Source organism: Pongo pygmaeus, chromosome 11 (genome assembly GCF_028885625.2).
Source record: "Pongo pygmaeus isolate AG05252 chromosome 11, NHGRI_mPonPyg2-v2.0_pri, whole genome shotgun sequence".
Lineage (NCBI taxonomy): Eukaryota > Metazoa > Chordata > Mammalia > Primates > Hominidae > Pongo > Pongo pygmaeus.
In genome coordinates, this window is record NC_072384.2 from 55,932,334 (window position 1) to 55,948,106 (window position 15,773).

A 15,773-nucleotide genomic window follows, 5' to 3' on the forward strand; every position below is an offset into this window, starting at 1 on the left:
TTTGAGTCTTTTATGTCACCCAGGCATTTCTTTATTAAAAGATGATGGTTAGTGGTTAGGGTAGGCTCAACCGTCATAACTGAAAGGCCTGAAAATAGATACAAGCTCAAGCACAAGTTTAATTTTTGCTTATATCATGGTCTTTGTTGGTGGATCACTTTCCTCTCAATGATTCAGGCACTCTGGGTTCTTCCATTTTATGACTCAGCAATTCCTTAGGGCTTTCTTGTCAACTACAGCCAGCCAGTGGATGGTGAAAGGGAAAGGCAGGAAGCATATCTACTTTCTAAACACACACTTATTTTTTTTGAGATGAGTCTCGCTTGTTGCCCAGATTGGAGTGCAGTGGCACGATCTTGGCTCACTGCAACCTCTGCCTCCTGGGCTCGAGCGATTCTCCTGCTTCAGCCTCCTGAATAGGTGGGATTATAGGCATGTGCCACCATGCCCGGCTAATTTTTGTATTTTTAGTAGAGATGGGGTTTTGCCATGTTGACCAGGCTGGTCTCGAACTCCTGACCTCAGGCAATCCGCCCACCTCAACGTCTCCAAGTGCTGGGATTACAGGTGTGAGCCACTGTGCCTGGCCTTAAACACAATCTTGAAATGAATGCATTAGTTCTGCTCATATACCATTGGCTGGAAGTCTGTTGTGTAGTGATACTTAGCTGAAAGGGAGATTGGCACATGTAGTCTAGCTGCAAGTCCAGGAAGAAGAGAATATGCATTTTTGATAATGACTTAGCTGTCCCCTTCACAGTGTCTTTGCATTTTTTTTTTTTTTTTTTTTTTTTTTTTTTTTTTGGTAAGATGGAATCTGGCTCTGGCACCCAGGCTGGAATGCAGTGGCACGATCTTGGCTCACTGCAACCTCTGCCTCCTGGGTTTAAGCCTCAGCCTCCAGAGTAGCTGGGATTACAGGTACGTGCCACCACGCCTGGCTAATTTTTATATTTTTAGTAGAGACGAGGTTTCACCATGTTGGCTAGGCTGGTTTCGAACTTGTGATTTGCCTGCCTTGGCCTCCCGAAGTGCTGGGATCACAGGCATGAGTCACAGCACCTGGCCCTTGCCTTCTATTATTCTGAGAGAATTGAAATAACATGTCAAATCTTAATATTTTTCTCCTTTCCACATCATTTTTATAGCTGAATCCATCAACCGCTTGTTAATTCTTGACTTAGAGGTGGTTATCCGAAGTTGATGCTTTCCCCCGTACTCTGGATCCCCCATTCCCTTCAGGTGCCTTATTCTATGAAATTTTTCTATGCTTACCTGCATGTATTTATTTGTTTGTTTGTATTGGAGATGCTGAGATGCATTTCAAATATTTACAAGAATGCTCAAGATTCTCCCATTACAAAAACAAACAAGACCAATACCCAGCATTGCCCCTGTGCCCCATTCTGCCCTCTTCCTACATGCTCTCTTTCTCCTTTCCTTCAAGCTGTTCTTCCTTAAAGTACTTTTTGTGCATTATTTTTCTACTTCTTCACCTCCCATTCCCTCCACAACTGTTGGAATCTGTCTTCGATCTCAGATGAATCTCTCTCTGTATTTTTTTTTTTTCCTGAGACAGGGTCTTATCCTGTCACTCAGGCTGGACTGCAGTAGCACAATCATAGTTCATGGCAGCCTCGAACTCCTGGGCTCAAGAGATCCTCCTACGTCAGCCTCCTGAGTGGCTGGGACCCCAGGTTCAGGCCATCATACCTGATTGATTTTTACATTTTTTTTATAGAGATGGAGCCTTGCCATGTGGCCCAGGCTGGTCTTGAACTCCTGGGCTTGAGCGATTCTCCCTCCTTAGCCTCCCAAAGTGCTGGGATTACAGGTGTGAGCCTGGCCCAAATCTGTTCTTGTTATGATTATGAGTGTCCTCTTGACTGACAAATCAATGAGATTTTATTACTTAAAATTTCCATGATTCTGCTCATTCTCTTTTCTGTGAAACTGAGTTTTCACTAGGCTACTGTGACATCTTCTCTTGGATTACTCCTTATGGATCTCTTTGCAGGTTCTTTGCCTTGATACTGGAATTCCCAGGGTCTGTCTTTAGTTCACTCTCTTTTCTCTGTTGATGGCTTTTTGCACCAAGTTCATCAGTATCCCTGATTTCAGTCAATCCCAAATCAACATTCCTAGGCAGACTTAGTCGTTGAACTCAGGCATTTCCACTTGCATGTCCCACAGTTGGGTCAGGACCCATAATTTCTTCCTTCTTTCCCATGCTATTCCTTTCCTTATTGACAAATGCCATCATCTTTTCTCTCACTGCCTACATCATCCATCCATTTGTTTGTTAGGTCTATCAGTCACCTGATATGTGTCAGCAATTTTCCCTTTTTTTTTTTTTTTTTTTTTTGACTCTTGCTCTGTGGCCCAGGCTGGAGTGCAGCGGCATGATCTCGGCTCATTGCAACCTCCGCCTCCCAGGTACAAGCAATTATCTGCCTCAGCCTCCCGAGTAGCTGGAATTACAAGCACCTGCCACCATGCCAGGCTAATTGTTTTGTATTTTTAGTAGAGACGGGGTTTCACCATCTTGGCCAGGCTGGTCTTGAGCTCCTGACCTCCTGATCCACCACCTTGGCCTCCCAAAGTGCTGGGATGGGATTACAGGCGTGAGCCACCGCGCCCGGCCTATGTCAGGAATTTTTCCACAAATAAGATTATAGTGGTATACAAAACAAACACAGTTTCTGTTCTTGTAGAATTATGTTTTAGTGGGGAACAAAGAAATAATAATGCTTAAATAAAGGAGAGACATGAGAAGATAAGAGTTGTATGCATACTTTGGATTTGAATAATTTGGGAAGGCCTCTCTGAGGACTTGACATTTAAGCTGAGTCGTGAATGACTGGAAGGAGCTTGCCATGCAAAGTTGAGGAGCAGAGCATTCCAGGTAGAGGCAGCTGGCCCCAAAACACTAATAGTAATCCTGATTTGACAGACATCAGAAGGCAGATAAATCTGGAACTTAGTGGGTAAGAGTGAGAGGTGTCTGTATTGGTGTCCTGTGGCTGCTGTAACAAATGACCACAAACTTGGTTGCTTAAAACAACAGAAATTTATTCTTTCATCATTCAGGAGGCCGGAAATCTGAAGTCAGTTTCACTGTGCCAAAATTAAGGAGTTAGCAGGATGTGCTCCCTTCTGAGGAGTGAATATGGTCCTTAACTCCTTCAGGTTCTGGTGGCTTCTGGCATTACTTGGCTGTGGCTGCATCACTCCAGTCTCTACTTCTGTGGTCACATCATTGCATTCTCATCTGTATCAAATCACCCTGTCTTCTTCTTACAAAGATGTAAAGTGATTACATTTAGGGTTCCCCCTGGTAATTCAGAATAACCTTTCCCTCTTAAGTTCTTAATTTAATCACATTGATGAGGTTTTTTTTTCCTTATAACATTCACAGGTTCCAGGGATTAGGATGAGGATATGTTGTGGGCGTTATTATTTAACCTACTGCAGTGAAAGGCTGGATCCTATAGGTCTTTATAATCCAAGGTGAGATGTTTAGATTTCATTCTAGGGGGCTAGAAACCATTAGAGGATAATATGCAGGCAAGAGAAACTGTGTGGTTTTGCTATAAAATAGTCTTTCTTAATTTCTTCTCACTGTACCTTTCCAACAAGAAAAATTAAATTAAAATTAATTAATTAAAAACTTAACTTCTCCCCAACAAGAGAGTACTGCTTAAATGCTAAGAAGATTTTGTTGGGTAGAGTTGAAGTTTGGAGGGCCACAAACAATTGTAATATGCAATATTTTTTCACCTGCCAAGAAGCAACTGTGGGTGATATTGCTCTCATTGAGAATACATGCTATCAAAGACTATGCTGGCTGCTACAAGTAAACAGAATATGGGAAGTGGGGGTTAGTTAGTCTATTTTGGTTGCCCAACTGAGAACTTATTATTGAATGGACAACCATTGTATTAAAGATAGAAAAAAGTGGGCTGGGCGTGGTGGCTTATGCCCGTAATCCCAGCACTTTGGGAGGCTGAGGCGGGTGAATCACATGAGGCCAGGAGTTCGAGACCAGCCTGGCCAATATGGTGAAACTCCATCTCTACTAAATATACAAAAAAAAAAAGAAAAGAAAAAAGAAAAGAAAAGCCGGGCATGGTGGCACATGCCTGTAATCCCAGCTACTAGGGAGGCTGAGGCAGGAGCCTTGAACCTGGGAGGCAGAGGTTGCAATGAGCCAAGATTGTGCCACTGCACTCCAGCCTGGGTGACAGAGTGAGACTGTCTCAAAGAGAAAAAGCACAGAAAGAAGTGGATAGATTCAGGATATATTTTTGAGATAGAATTAGTTGGGTGAACTTGGCTGCTAGATTATTTGGAGGAAAGGAAGAAGAATAAAACAAAGCCTTGCATTTTCTATTTGAGAGCTGGTCCACTTACTGAGAAGGGGAGAGCTAGGAGAGAGGCAGACTTGACGGAAGATAGAAAGTGTTCTGCTTTGGCTAAGTTTGAAGTGGTTATTAGATATTCCTTTGGAGATGTCAGACAATTGGGTGAATGGGGTTTGGAGATTCTGAGAGGGCTTTGGCTGAGGATACAGACTTAGGAATTATTTGCATATAGGTTATATTTGATACTGGTTGGAGTTACCTATAGAGAATGTATATAGAGAGAAGCAGGTCATTGAGCAACTATTATATAGAAGAGAAGGAGGAGTTGCCAGTGGGATAGGAAGGAAAGCAGAAGAGCGTGGTGTCTCTGAGGCTAAGAGTTCAAAACATATTAAAAAAGAGATGGTTCTACTATGTTAATTATAGAGATTACATTTGGTGAAATGAGGTCATTTGTGATTTTGACAATTTGACATATAGTTTAAGAAGAGGCTGGGACAAAGTTTATTGAATTGAATTGTGGAAGTGGAGACAGTGCTTATAGACAACTCTTTCAAGAAGTTTTGTTATGAAGGAAAGCAGAGAAGTGGAAAAGTTCTTGGAAGAGGATATTGGTCAAGGGAGGGTTTGTTAGAACTAGAGGATAATACAGTGAATTTCTGTGCTGACAAAATGATGAAGTAGAGAAGAGGAGCTGATGAAGGTAGGGGAGAGTGATGGGTAATTGTACGAATAAAATTTCTGAAGAGCCAGGAAGGAAGGGGATCTAGTGTACAAATAGAATGATTGGTCTTTACTTGAAACAGGCACATTTTATTAGTAAAAGGAAGGACTGCAGAGAGAATGAGTACAGAGGTGGGTAAGTCATCATTTGGGTGGTGGGAAGATGAAATTTTTACCTAGTTGCATCTACTTTACTTTCCCAGTGAAGTGTGATGATATTGGGGTGTGGAGGGGTGAAACAGGTTTGGGAAAAGAGATTTGAAATGGCTATTTTGAAACCTCCTGGGGAAATGTAATAGGATTGTGGGTCAGTGTGGATTGCACATTAATGATTTGCAGCTATGAATTTAAATTGAGGCCAGTTGTGGTTACGTGTTTTTTTTCCCAGGCAGTTTCTTCAGCTGTTTGGGTGGAGATGTGAAACAGGCAGATAGTTGGGTTTAACTGGTTTGGGGATTTGCCAAGTAAGAATGAAGCATGAAGAAAGGAGCAAGGGAGTTAAGGGTGCTTGGAAGGGAGAAATTACAGTGATGGACCTAATTTAATTCTCAGCTAGGCAGCAGGAGAAGTGACTGATAGTGAAGCAAATAGTAGGATCAATGAACTGAAGGGCCAGATAATGCCAAGATGGTGGAATGGAAATTCCAGATTACAATAGATAAACTGAAGAAAGAGAAGGTGGTGTTTACGGTGTGGGGTGCTTGAGGCTGGAGTCTGCGGAGTTGATATAAATAGTGGGGATGCCCACATCAGAGGTTATGATAATAAGGTAGGGTCAAAGCAAAGGTCATCAGAGGTGAGGTGGTTGAGGAATTGGAGCCTTCATGTAGTTGTAGAAAACAGCAATGATGGCCCGGCCTGTAATCCCAGCACTTCGGGAGGCTGAGGCAGGTGGATCACCTGAGGTCAGGAGTTTGAGACCAGCCTAGCTAACATGGCAAAACACTGTCTCTACTAAAAATACAAAAATTAGCTGGGCATGGTGGCACATGCCTGTAATCCCAGCTACTTGGGAGATTGAGGCAGGAGAATCGCTTGAACCCGGGAGGTGGAGGTTGCAGTGAGCTGAGATCACGCCACTTCACTGCAGCGTGGGTGACAGAGCAAGACTCTGCCTCAAAAACAAAAAACAAAACAAAAAAGAAAACTGCAATGATGAAGACAGATGAGTTTGGAAAGGGAAATAGGTGTGAAGGTCATCAGCAAATAAGGGGAAATAGCAGTAGTTGGGTAGATGACAGCAAGAAGGGATAATGGGTGGTAAAGTCTAATGGCGTAAACTTCAGACAGGTAAGACTTTTGAAAGAAGATAGAAGAGAAATTGGAAGGTGAGCTGGAGAGACACTTAATCCACCTCTAGGTTAGGGGATCTTGGGGTTATGAACAGAGTCGTTACTCAAAGTGTTTGACAACTCATATGAAATGGTAACCTGCTGATGTCGGTCTTCCATCAGGAGCAGGGTTCTGGGGGCCTTTTGTGAAGCTAGGTATTAACTCTTTAATCTCTTGATCATAGCTAGTTGTCAACTGGTTGAGAGGTATTTTGATACTTTAGCAACTGCCATAGCCATCCTTGTTTATACTGGCTGAAACTAGACTTAAGTATGAGAATATAGGGCCATGTGTGGTGTCTCAGGCCTGTAATCTCAGTGCTTTGGTAGGCCAAATGGGAGGATTACTTGAGGCCAGGAGTTCTAGACCAGCCAGGGCAACATAGTGAGACCCTATCTCTATGAAAAAAAAAGGTGATAATATAACCAAGCTTCTCTTTATATGATATTGGGCAAACAGTGTTATTAGGGTTCAGCCTCTGAAATTCAGGTTAAATCTTACTTTCTTTGTGTTTTCAAGGTTTAGTTTGGTGAAAGGAACACTCAGAGAAGAGAATTTAATGGAGTCTGCTGGGGATAGATTTTAAGTACCAGAGGGCAGAGTGGGAGGGAGGGAGGCCTGGGAAGGTGAGAGATGGGGAAGATTGGTCTTCTGGTGATGACTGAGGAAAAGAGGGCTGTGGAGCTAGGCTGTGGGCTAGGGTTAGTCCTGGTGATGTCTTGGGGGAAATTGGGTAGGGACTATGTGGCAGCTCCTGTTGCTTAGTGGCCAGGGGTGAGAAAAAGCCTTCCTAGTGTGTCTGTAGCCTGGGTCATCTCCTGAAGACGTAGTGGCCAGTTGGAGTATAAAGGCCTCCTTGGGGACCAGCTGCCCTTCAGTGGCCAATAGCATGAGGTGCTCTTAGGGCCTCTTTTCAGCCATGATGGTGGTGTAACCCCTGGGGGAGAGGGAGGGGTCTTCTTTTTGAAGGACTAAGGACTGCTGCTCCCAGGGAGCAGTCATCTTAGCATCTCCCTCCAAAATGGATTTGGACTTTGTGCTGTCCATTCTGTAATGACTGTCGTTGTCTTAGTATGGACTCTCAGGAGTTGTGTCCAGTCTCCTGACTGCCCTGAATCCAGTCTTCTGATTTCCTTACTCCCAGATTCATGTTCTTTTAGTTTATCTCTCAAGACTGCTCTGGAAAATTAGGAATGAGAGAATGGTCTTTTAAGTTCAACCATGGTTCTATCTAATCCTACTAGGAATGTTGTGAAGATGAATGTAACACACATAAATTGACTACCACAGTCCTTATAACACAGTATGTAGCCAAGCATATGCTTAAAAGCCTTCTTTACAATCCTTTGTCTAATGACAAAGTCCAAATTCCTTTGACTCGTATTTAAGATTTCCAGTGATTCTTCTGCCTTGCTCTATTGAGTTTCATTGCCTCCTTACTTAGGATTACTCATTCCACCCTATGCCCTAGTCAGACCACACCCTCTTGTTCCTGAAAATGATGTGTTGTCTTATACCATTATGTCTTTGCTCATAGTCACTCTGGACATAGTAAACCTTCACTGTTAAAGTTACATATTGCCTTCCCTAGAAACCTCCCCTGATGCTTCCTGCCTTCTCTTTCCTTCAGGGGTAAGTAATCCCTTAGCCCCTTGTCCTTATTTTTATCATTTGTATTTGTGTTAGAATGCTCCTCTCTAAGCTATTAGTTTTTTAAAGGCAGAAACCAGTAAGTGATTCATCTTTGTTTACCCGTGGTCTAATACAGTAGGTGGCCACAAATGTTTGTTGAGTAAATGAAAACTCACTGCATATTTGAGTTTCCGTATTGCCTTTGTTTGGTGAAATCTAAATTATATATTTTTTACTTCTTTTTTTTTAACAGTGTAGGAAATTTTTCTGATGAAGTAGTAGATGAGTGCAGAAAAAAACTGATGTCCATGTAGTTATTTAGGATGGGAAACAGACTTCATCCTGTGTTCTTTTCCTTCTACTGAGTGACTTTTACTGCTTGATTTATCCAGTGATTTTGCTCACCATTGCCATTGTTTTTTGGTGAATTGTAATCATTAACGTTTTCAGTGGTACACCAAAGAAATGCAAACAAATATGATTTTCTGGTTGTTTAATTGGGCATTTTCTAGTGCCCATTTACAATTGTAGGATTGGGGTATGGAGCCTTCTAGAATATTGGTTAAAAGTCTAGTCCTTTAGGTCTCTTCAAATGTTGGTCTTCTTGGGCCAGGTGCAGTGGCTCACATCTATAACCCTAACACTTTGGGAGGCTGAGGTGGGCAGATCACCTGAGGTCAGGAGTTTGAGACCAGTCTGGCCAATATGGTGAAACCTTGTCTCTACAAAAATACAAAAATTAGTCGCGTGTGGTGGCGCACGACTGTAATCCCAGCTTCTCGGGAGGCTGAGGTGGGAGAATTGCTTGAACTTGGAAGGTGGAGGTTGCAGAGATCATGCCACTGCGCTCCAGCCTGGGCAATGGAGTGCCACTCTGTCTCAAAAAAAAAAAAAAAGTTGGTCTTCTTGATCTTACATGAACTAATTAATTCTATATTCCAAAGAATTAAGATAATGTAAATCAGATGGCAGCAGAATGAATCAAGTAAGAGTGGGAAGGGCAAATGTGAAATGAGGGGGCAGGAGTGAGTCACTCTTTAGTGTAGATGGATAGGGAATGCTGGAAAGGGGAGGGTGAAGGTGGGTTGGGGGCTGTGGGAGAGTCTGAGCAGTAAGGAGATGGTGTAGCATGTGTAAAGGTGGTTTGGGCAACACAGTGGTTAGCATGCTCTGCATGAGTGACCAAGCAAGGCCCATTTTGGCACTTGAGATGGGGTCACTGACCCTCGTTCCCCAGTTCTCATTGTAAGGTTAAACAAAGATGCAGTGTATGCTTTTATATTTTGAGATTAGGATATCATTCTAGAAGGGACATATTCTTGAGAAATAGCTTGATTTCTTTAAAAAAAATTGACTCATAGACTGTTTCCATGGCATTTTGATTTTTTATTAGTATTTTTTCCTAAAGTACTTAGATGGTGTCCAGAGTTTGTGATAGAGCCAGAAAGCAACTCCCCACCATCTCTGAAATAAAAATAAATACCAAGAAGTACTATTCTAAATAGAGGACCAGAAACTACTCATATGGGTCAAAGTTGTCCCAATGACTTGGGTTAACTCAGGCCACAAACCTTTGCTCAGGCTTCTTACAGGAAATATTTTTAATCTGCCACTTGACAGACTACTAGAGATAGAGGTATAAACATTGGACTCCATGTGATTAGAGCCTGACCTGAAGTGAAAATCCTCTTGCCTCCTTCTGACCTCTGTAACAGGTAACCTGTGACCCGGAAATAGATCTGCATTAGATGTTGGGCTTCATATGGATTTATTTTTGATAGAACACTCTGAAATAAGAGTGTCCATTCTATTTGAGTGAATGTTTATTTGGGGGAAAGATGCTAGAGATATGCCAGAAGAGGCCGCCTGCCTGTGTCTTTTCAGGGAAACAATGGGATTTATTTCCCCAACCTGTGAGTGTTAAGTGTACTTGGTTGTTCAGAACAAAGTGCTGGTTAGGCCAAAGCAGGGTTGTGGCCCAATGGAAATTGGTTGGTTGCTTTTGCTGTCTCGTAACGATAGTCTTCTATATCCCAATTCCACGTGCAAATGTGGACAATGTGTGAAAAGGCCAGAGCTTATTGTATATGCGCAGTAATATTATGTATTAGCAGTGGGAGTTGCTGGATAGCAGATGTGTTTTTATGCTTTACTTACATTACCGCGAATTCTCAGTATAACTTGTGACAAAGGAGATTTTATAAATGAGGAAACTAAAGCTCATAGTCACACAGCTAGTAAGTGGCTAAGTTGGAATTCACCCAGGGCTGTCTGTGTCTTCTGTCTCCTACACTGGCTGCCTCCTGCACTGAATTTTCTCCTGGGTGTCATTGGTGTCATTTGAATATGCCGAGGACAGCAGGCTATGACTAGCAGGTCCCTGGCTGTGCCTGTAGGAGTAGCTGTGTTCCTGGAGGCAAGCACTAAATTATCACAGGGTGGGGAGAGAGAGGGAATGCTGGCCCCCATTTTAGGGTGGTCTGTCTCTTCTCTGTGCATCTGTGGACTTCCTTTAGGGCCTGGCACAGTGGAGGGGCCCCCTGGGTGTGTTAACTAAAGAGATTCTGTAGTTATGGAGTTGAAATGTGGGAAACACCCAATTCCAGGAAGGTTGATCAGCTTTGCAGTTTCTGGTTTGATTTGTTGTTGGGATTTCCAGTGTTGCATTAAAACTGCAAATCCCCGAGGGGCTGTAATGTGCAATAACTAAAAATGTAGGGCGAGTTTAGGTGCAGCTTAACTCAAGCTTAAATGGTTATTGTGTCCCATGCTCAAGGCAAATTCATTTTAGTTAGGGTGGAGATTTTTTTAGAATGAGGTAGATAATTCTGTGACATTTTCCAGTTCTTACTCAAAGATTCCTAATAAATTGTAAAGGCAAACTATTCTTTTTCTTTTTCTATATGGGTCTTTTACTGTAGTTCATTAAAGATGAGAAAAGTTGTATAACAGGAAAATCACTCAAGTAATGGTCAGATGATATGGGATTTGGTCAAATGTCAGCTGTCCATCTGCATGGTGCTCTTTGGAATTCTTTTTTTTCAGATCTCTTTCTCTTATATGCATGCACACGTATATTCCACATTTTTTTTCTAATTAAAAGAATAATTCATGCTTATTTTAGACATCTAGAAAATAATGCACACAAGGAAGAAAATAAAAATGATTCATAATACTGCCATTCAAAGATGAGATTTTTAACATTTTGGGGTATCTTCGTCTAGCCTTCACTTGTGAGTGTCTATGTGTGTGTATGCACATATACTTTAAAACAGAAATATATATATGTATACACACACTCAGAGATACTGTTTTATTTACTTTTGTTCTCTTCATAATTAATTTTCTACTTGTCCGTTACCCCATCTCTATCCAGAGTGTACTTAACCCAGAAAGGATTAATTCCTACAAGGTAAAGAAATTCTAGAATGTCTAACTTACTTAAGGGTGCCATTAATTTTTTTAGACTTTTCTTTATTATGATTCTTTTCAGTATGAAAGTGTTGCTTTTTCAAGTCAGAGTGCGTTCAGGGGATGTTGATGGCAGTCATTTGGCATGGTGAGTGACTTACCCCTACTGTCCGGTTTAGGTGGGAAAAATGGCAGAAGGCCTTGGAGTGCCAAAGGCAAGGGTTATGGGTCCAGCAGTGCCATGAAAAAGGGAATATAGGCTGGGCATGGTGGCTCACACCTGTAATCCCAGCTATTCGGGAGCCTGATGCAGGAGAATCGCTTGAACCATGGAATCAGAGGTTGCAGTTAACTGAGATCATGCCACTGCATTCCAGCCTGGCAACAGAGCAAGACTCCGTCTCAAAAAAAAAAAGAAAAGAAAAAAAGAAAGAAAAAGGGACTATATGGAAGATCTCAATCTTTTACGTGAGGACACTGAAGTCCAGGGAAGTCTGATGGCTTTCTTCAGGCTGAGACTATGGTAGGGTAGACTGACACCTCAGGTTGCTGACTGCCCGTTCTGTGATCTCTGCAGAGCACTTGGCTGCCATGTAGTATAATCTGAAAAACACACCATGTTGCTGGCAGCTGCCAGACGAGTGACCGAAGGAGTAAGCTCAAGTGCACTAGGTGAGGTCAGGCCTGAAGGTCATTGGATTGATACTGAACCTGGTGTTTTGACAGGAATCCTATTAGAAATGCCACTTAGTCACTTGCCTCCTGATTGCTTCATGGTAGGAACAGAGGCTCAAACTATGGCCTACATTTTTTGGATTAAGTTTAGGTTTTACTTAATATTATCCCAATTTTATCTCAGACATTATCTCGAAATTATTTCAAAATTTATGGTTGAAGAGAGGCTGTTGAGTATAAATTGCTAATGTACTCTGCTGAATTCCAGCAGCTATGTGATTTGACTGAGAACAGTACGATCCTAGCCCACTGGGGTCTGGTGAATTGCATCTGCTCAGCCAGAGTGTTCCTTGAGCTGGAATTGAAATGCATGGCCCTTTAGTTTCCAGTGTGATGCCAACACTCAGGCAATTGACTTTTGCTCTTCAGTCTCCAATAGGGGGAAAATTATGAAATAAAATGGGGATAGGCCAGGCATCCTCAAGATTCAAACCCATAAATATAAATAACTGTAATTAATCATATGCAGTCTCTCTTGCCTATTAAATCTATACTCAGCTGGGTCAATAAGCTTCACACAGCTCTTAACTTCCTGGCCTGTGGTTGGTGGGAAATGTTCTGGGTGCCTCAGTCTTTTGAGATGTGACCTACGGTTCTTTTCCAATATGGGTCCAAAATCAGTGCAAATTATAATGAGTTGTGGGGCGAGAAAAGTCACCTGGAAACAACCCCAGCCCAAGGGGAAATAGAAATATGAAAAAGACTTCTGTTGGCATTTAAGAGGCTCTCTTAATTGACACTGTCTGTTCATTGTTACTAGCCTGTTAGACTGAGTGAAAGAACAGTCTTTCAAGTATGTAAGTTCAATACATATTTACATTCAAGTTTATCCCTAAAGTATTTGTTTCCCTATTATAGAATCTTGTTGATTGCAGTTGGTATTTTTGCCTGTTTTCTCATATAATTTGTTAACTCTTTCCCCCTTTCCCATTGTGTCCTTTTTCTATACTTGCATCTGCTCATTATGAACATGGCTAATGGTATCCTAATGAAAAAGCAACCCTCTCTCTCTCCTGGGGGTCATTGGTGTCATTTGAATATGCCAAAGACAGCATCCTATGACTAGCAGGTCCCTGGCTGTGCCTATAGGAGTAGCTGTGTTCCTGCAGGCAAGCACTAAATTATCACATTATCTATCTCTCTTTTTTTTTTTTTTTTTTTTTTTTAAAGACAGGGTCTCACTCTGTTGCCCAGGGTGGAGTGCAGTGGTGGGATCTCAGCTCGCTGTAGCCTTGACCTTCCAGGCTCTACTTTTACTCTTATTACCCTAAAAGGCATCCTCTGTACTGCAGCTAGGGCATTTCTTCCTGTCTTTCTGAAATATAAATTTCATTGTATCATTGTACTGATTAAAATCCTCCACTGACTTTTTTGTTTGTTTGTTTTTGAGACAAGGTCTCACTTTGTCACCCAGGTTGGTGTGATCATGGCTCACTGTAGCCTCCAACTCCTGTGCTCAAGCAGTCCTCCTGCCTCAGCCTCCTGAGTAGCTGGGACTATAGGTGCATGTTACCATGCCCAGCTCATTTTTTCTATTTTTTGTAGGGACAGGGTCTCACTGTGTTACCCAAGCTAGTCTCAAACTCCTGACCTCAAGCAATCCTCCCACCTCAACCTCCCCACGTGTTGGGATTACAGGCATGAGCCACCATGTCCAGCCTACCCCGGTTATCCTCTAACCTATTATTTCATCTTTATTTTTTCCTAGTAATTTTCACTTTCAAAATACTTAATTTTTATGTTTGTTTACATGTTTATTTTTGTCTCTTCCAATCCATGAGAGTAGAGGAATTCCCAGCCCATGGAACAGTGCTGGGGATCTGCCAGGTATTCAGTCAATCCCAGTTGAATGTATGTTACCTGAACCAATGCGCCTCCTCCTGTCTTCTTCACTTGGGTAGGTCCTTCAGGGATACTTTCCTGAGTATCTGATGGAACTCTTGCTTTGGTTATATTCTAAGAAATTACAATTTTAATCTTTCCTTTGCTAATGGTATGTTTTCAATAAGCCAGTTCTCAAGGAATTTTCGAGTTTTTTAGAAGCAGCAGATGGATTTTTTTGGTCCATTTATCTGCAAATATTTCTTTAAATCCAGGAGAGCACAGAAAAATATACTAATTGTTTCTAGCACAGAAGCAGAGAGTGTTGCCATGTTTTTTCAAGATAACGTGGATCTGTTCAGATGAGGTAGAATTGAAATAAGAATTTTCTTTTTCTAAGGCCTGGACTCTGTGCATGTACCTGGTTTGACATTCTTTTTTTCTTTTTCTTTTTTTCTTTTTTGAGATGGAGTTTTGCTCTTGTTGCCCAGGCTGGAGTCCAGTGGCGTGATCTCGGCTCACTGCAACCTCCGCCTCCCGGGTTCAAGCAATTCTCCTGCCTCAGCCTCCCAAGTAGCTGGGATTCCAGGCATGCACCACCACACCCGGATAAATTTTTTTTTTTTTTTTTTTGTATTTTTAGTAGAGATGGGGTTTCTCCGTATTGGTCTGGCTGGTCTCAAACTTCCAACCTCAGGTGATCTGCCTGCCTTGGCTTCCCAAAGTGCTTGGATTACAGGCATGAGCCACCGCACCTAGCCTGACATTCTTAACTCTATGTAAGAGGCTTGGGTAGTTTGTTTCATTCACAGTGTGTATAGCAAAATCCAGATGTTTTCTGGTAAGTTCCACTAACCTGAAACACATAAAAGAAGGGGGTAAAAAGATCCCTGAAAAGTTAGAGCCAGAACATTGAAAACCAAGTGTTAAAATTCTAGTAAGTAGCTCCTTTAGCTTTGCTTAGAGCTATTTACTTGTATTTGAAACACAGTTAAACTAACTTGGCTGTCATTTTTCTAACCACAGTGGTAACAATGATGAGTTAATGGGTGCAGCACACCAACATGGCACATGTATACATATGTAACAAACCTGCGTATTGTGTACATATACCCTAGAACTTAAAGTATTAAAAAAAAAAAAAAGAAGTGAGCTCAAAGATAAACAGGGAAGATTATCATCAGCCTGATAGTTTGGAGGAAACAGGAAAATTGTATAAAGCAGAGAGAGGAAGAATTCATACAGGAACAGACTGGGACCTGGGACCACAAAGTAAAGGGGTTAATAGTGTTGTCACTCCTATTATTCCTGAGGCCATCACCATATCATAGCATGTACATATGGATGGCTGTAAGTCATCAATAATTGAATTCATGGTTAATATTATTTAAGAAGCCAAAGTGTGACTTACATTTTTGAAATGTAGTATTTTAATCCAAAAGAATACAGAATTTTTTTTTTAACTGTATACTCCACGCAGATGTAAACTCTTGGAATGCAGGGATTTTTTTGTGTGTGTTCTCTGTTTGCTCAGTGCCTGACACGTGTTGGATGATCAGTAAATAATTATTGAATAAAACCATGAATACAAGTTTTAATTATCTAACAGTGCTAAATAAATAGGACATTAAGAGAATGCCACATTTAATGCATGAGGGTTGTTTTCCCTTCTGCATCTATTGAATGAAGAAAAACCATAAACTTTTAAAGTTAAAATAGCTTTGGACATTTTGAAGGCTAACTCATATACAGTTG

At 41.6% G+C, this 15,773-nt stretch overlaps 1 protein-coding gene across 5 annotated transcripts in view; it reads left to right on the plus strand.

Moving 5' to 3' along the window:
- The window catches only part of GPD2 (glycerol-3-phosphate dehydrogenase 2), a 146,345-nt gene that overhangs the window by 10,396 nt on the left and 120,176 nt on the right, over nucleotides 1-15,773 (plus strand). The window contains exons 1-2 of one of the 5 annotated variants that reach the window (XM_063647488.1): nucleotides 7,938-8,051; nucleotides 11,545-11,610. The exons of 3 other annotated variants lie outside the window; for them this stretch is intronic. The gene's annotated coding sequence lies outside the window, so the exon portion shown is untranslated. Of the gene's footprint in view, nucleotides 1-7,919; nucleotides 8,052-11,544; nucleotides 11,611-15,773 lie in introns of those variants that run through there. One more of the 5 variants, XM_054477822.2, reaches the window with a different exon arrangement.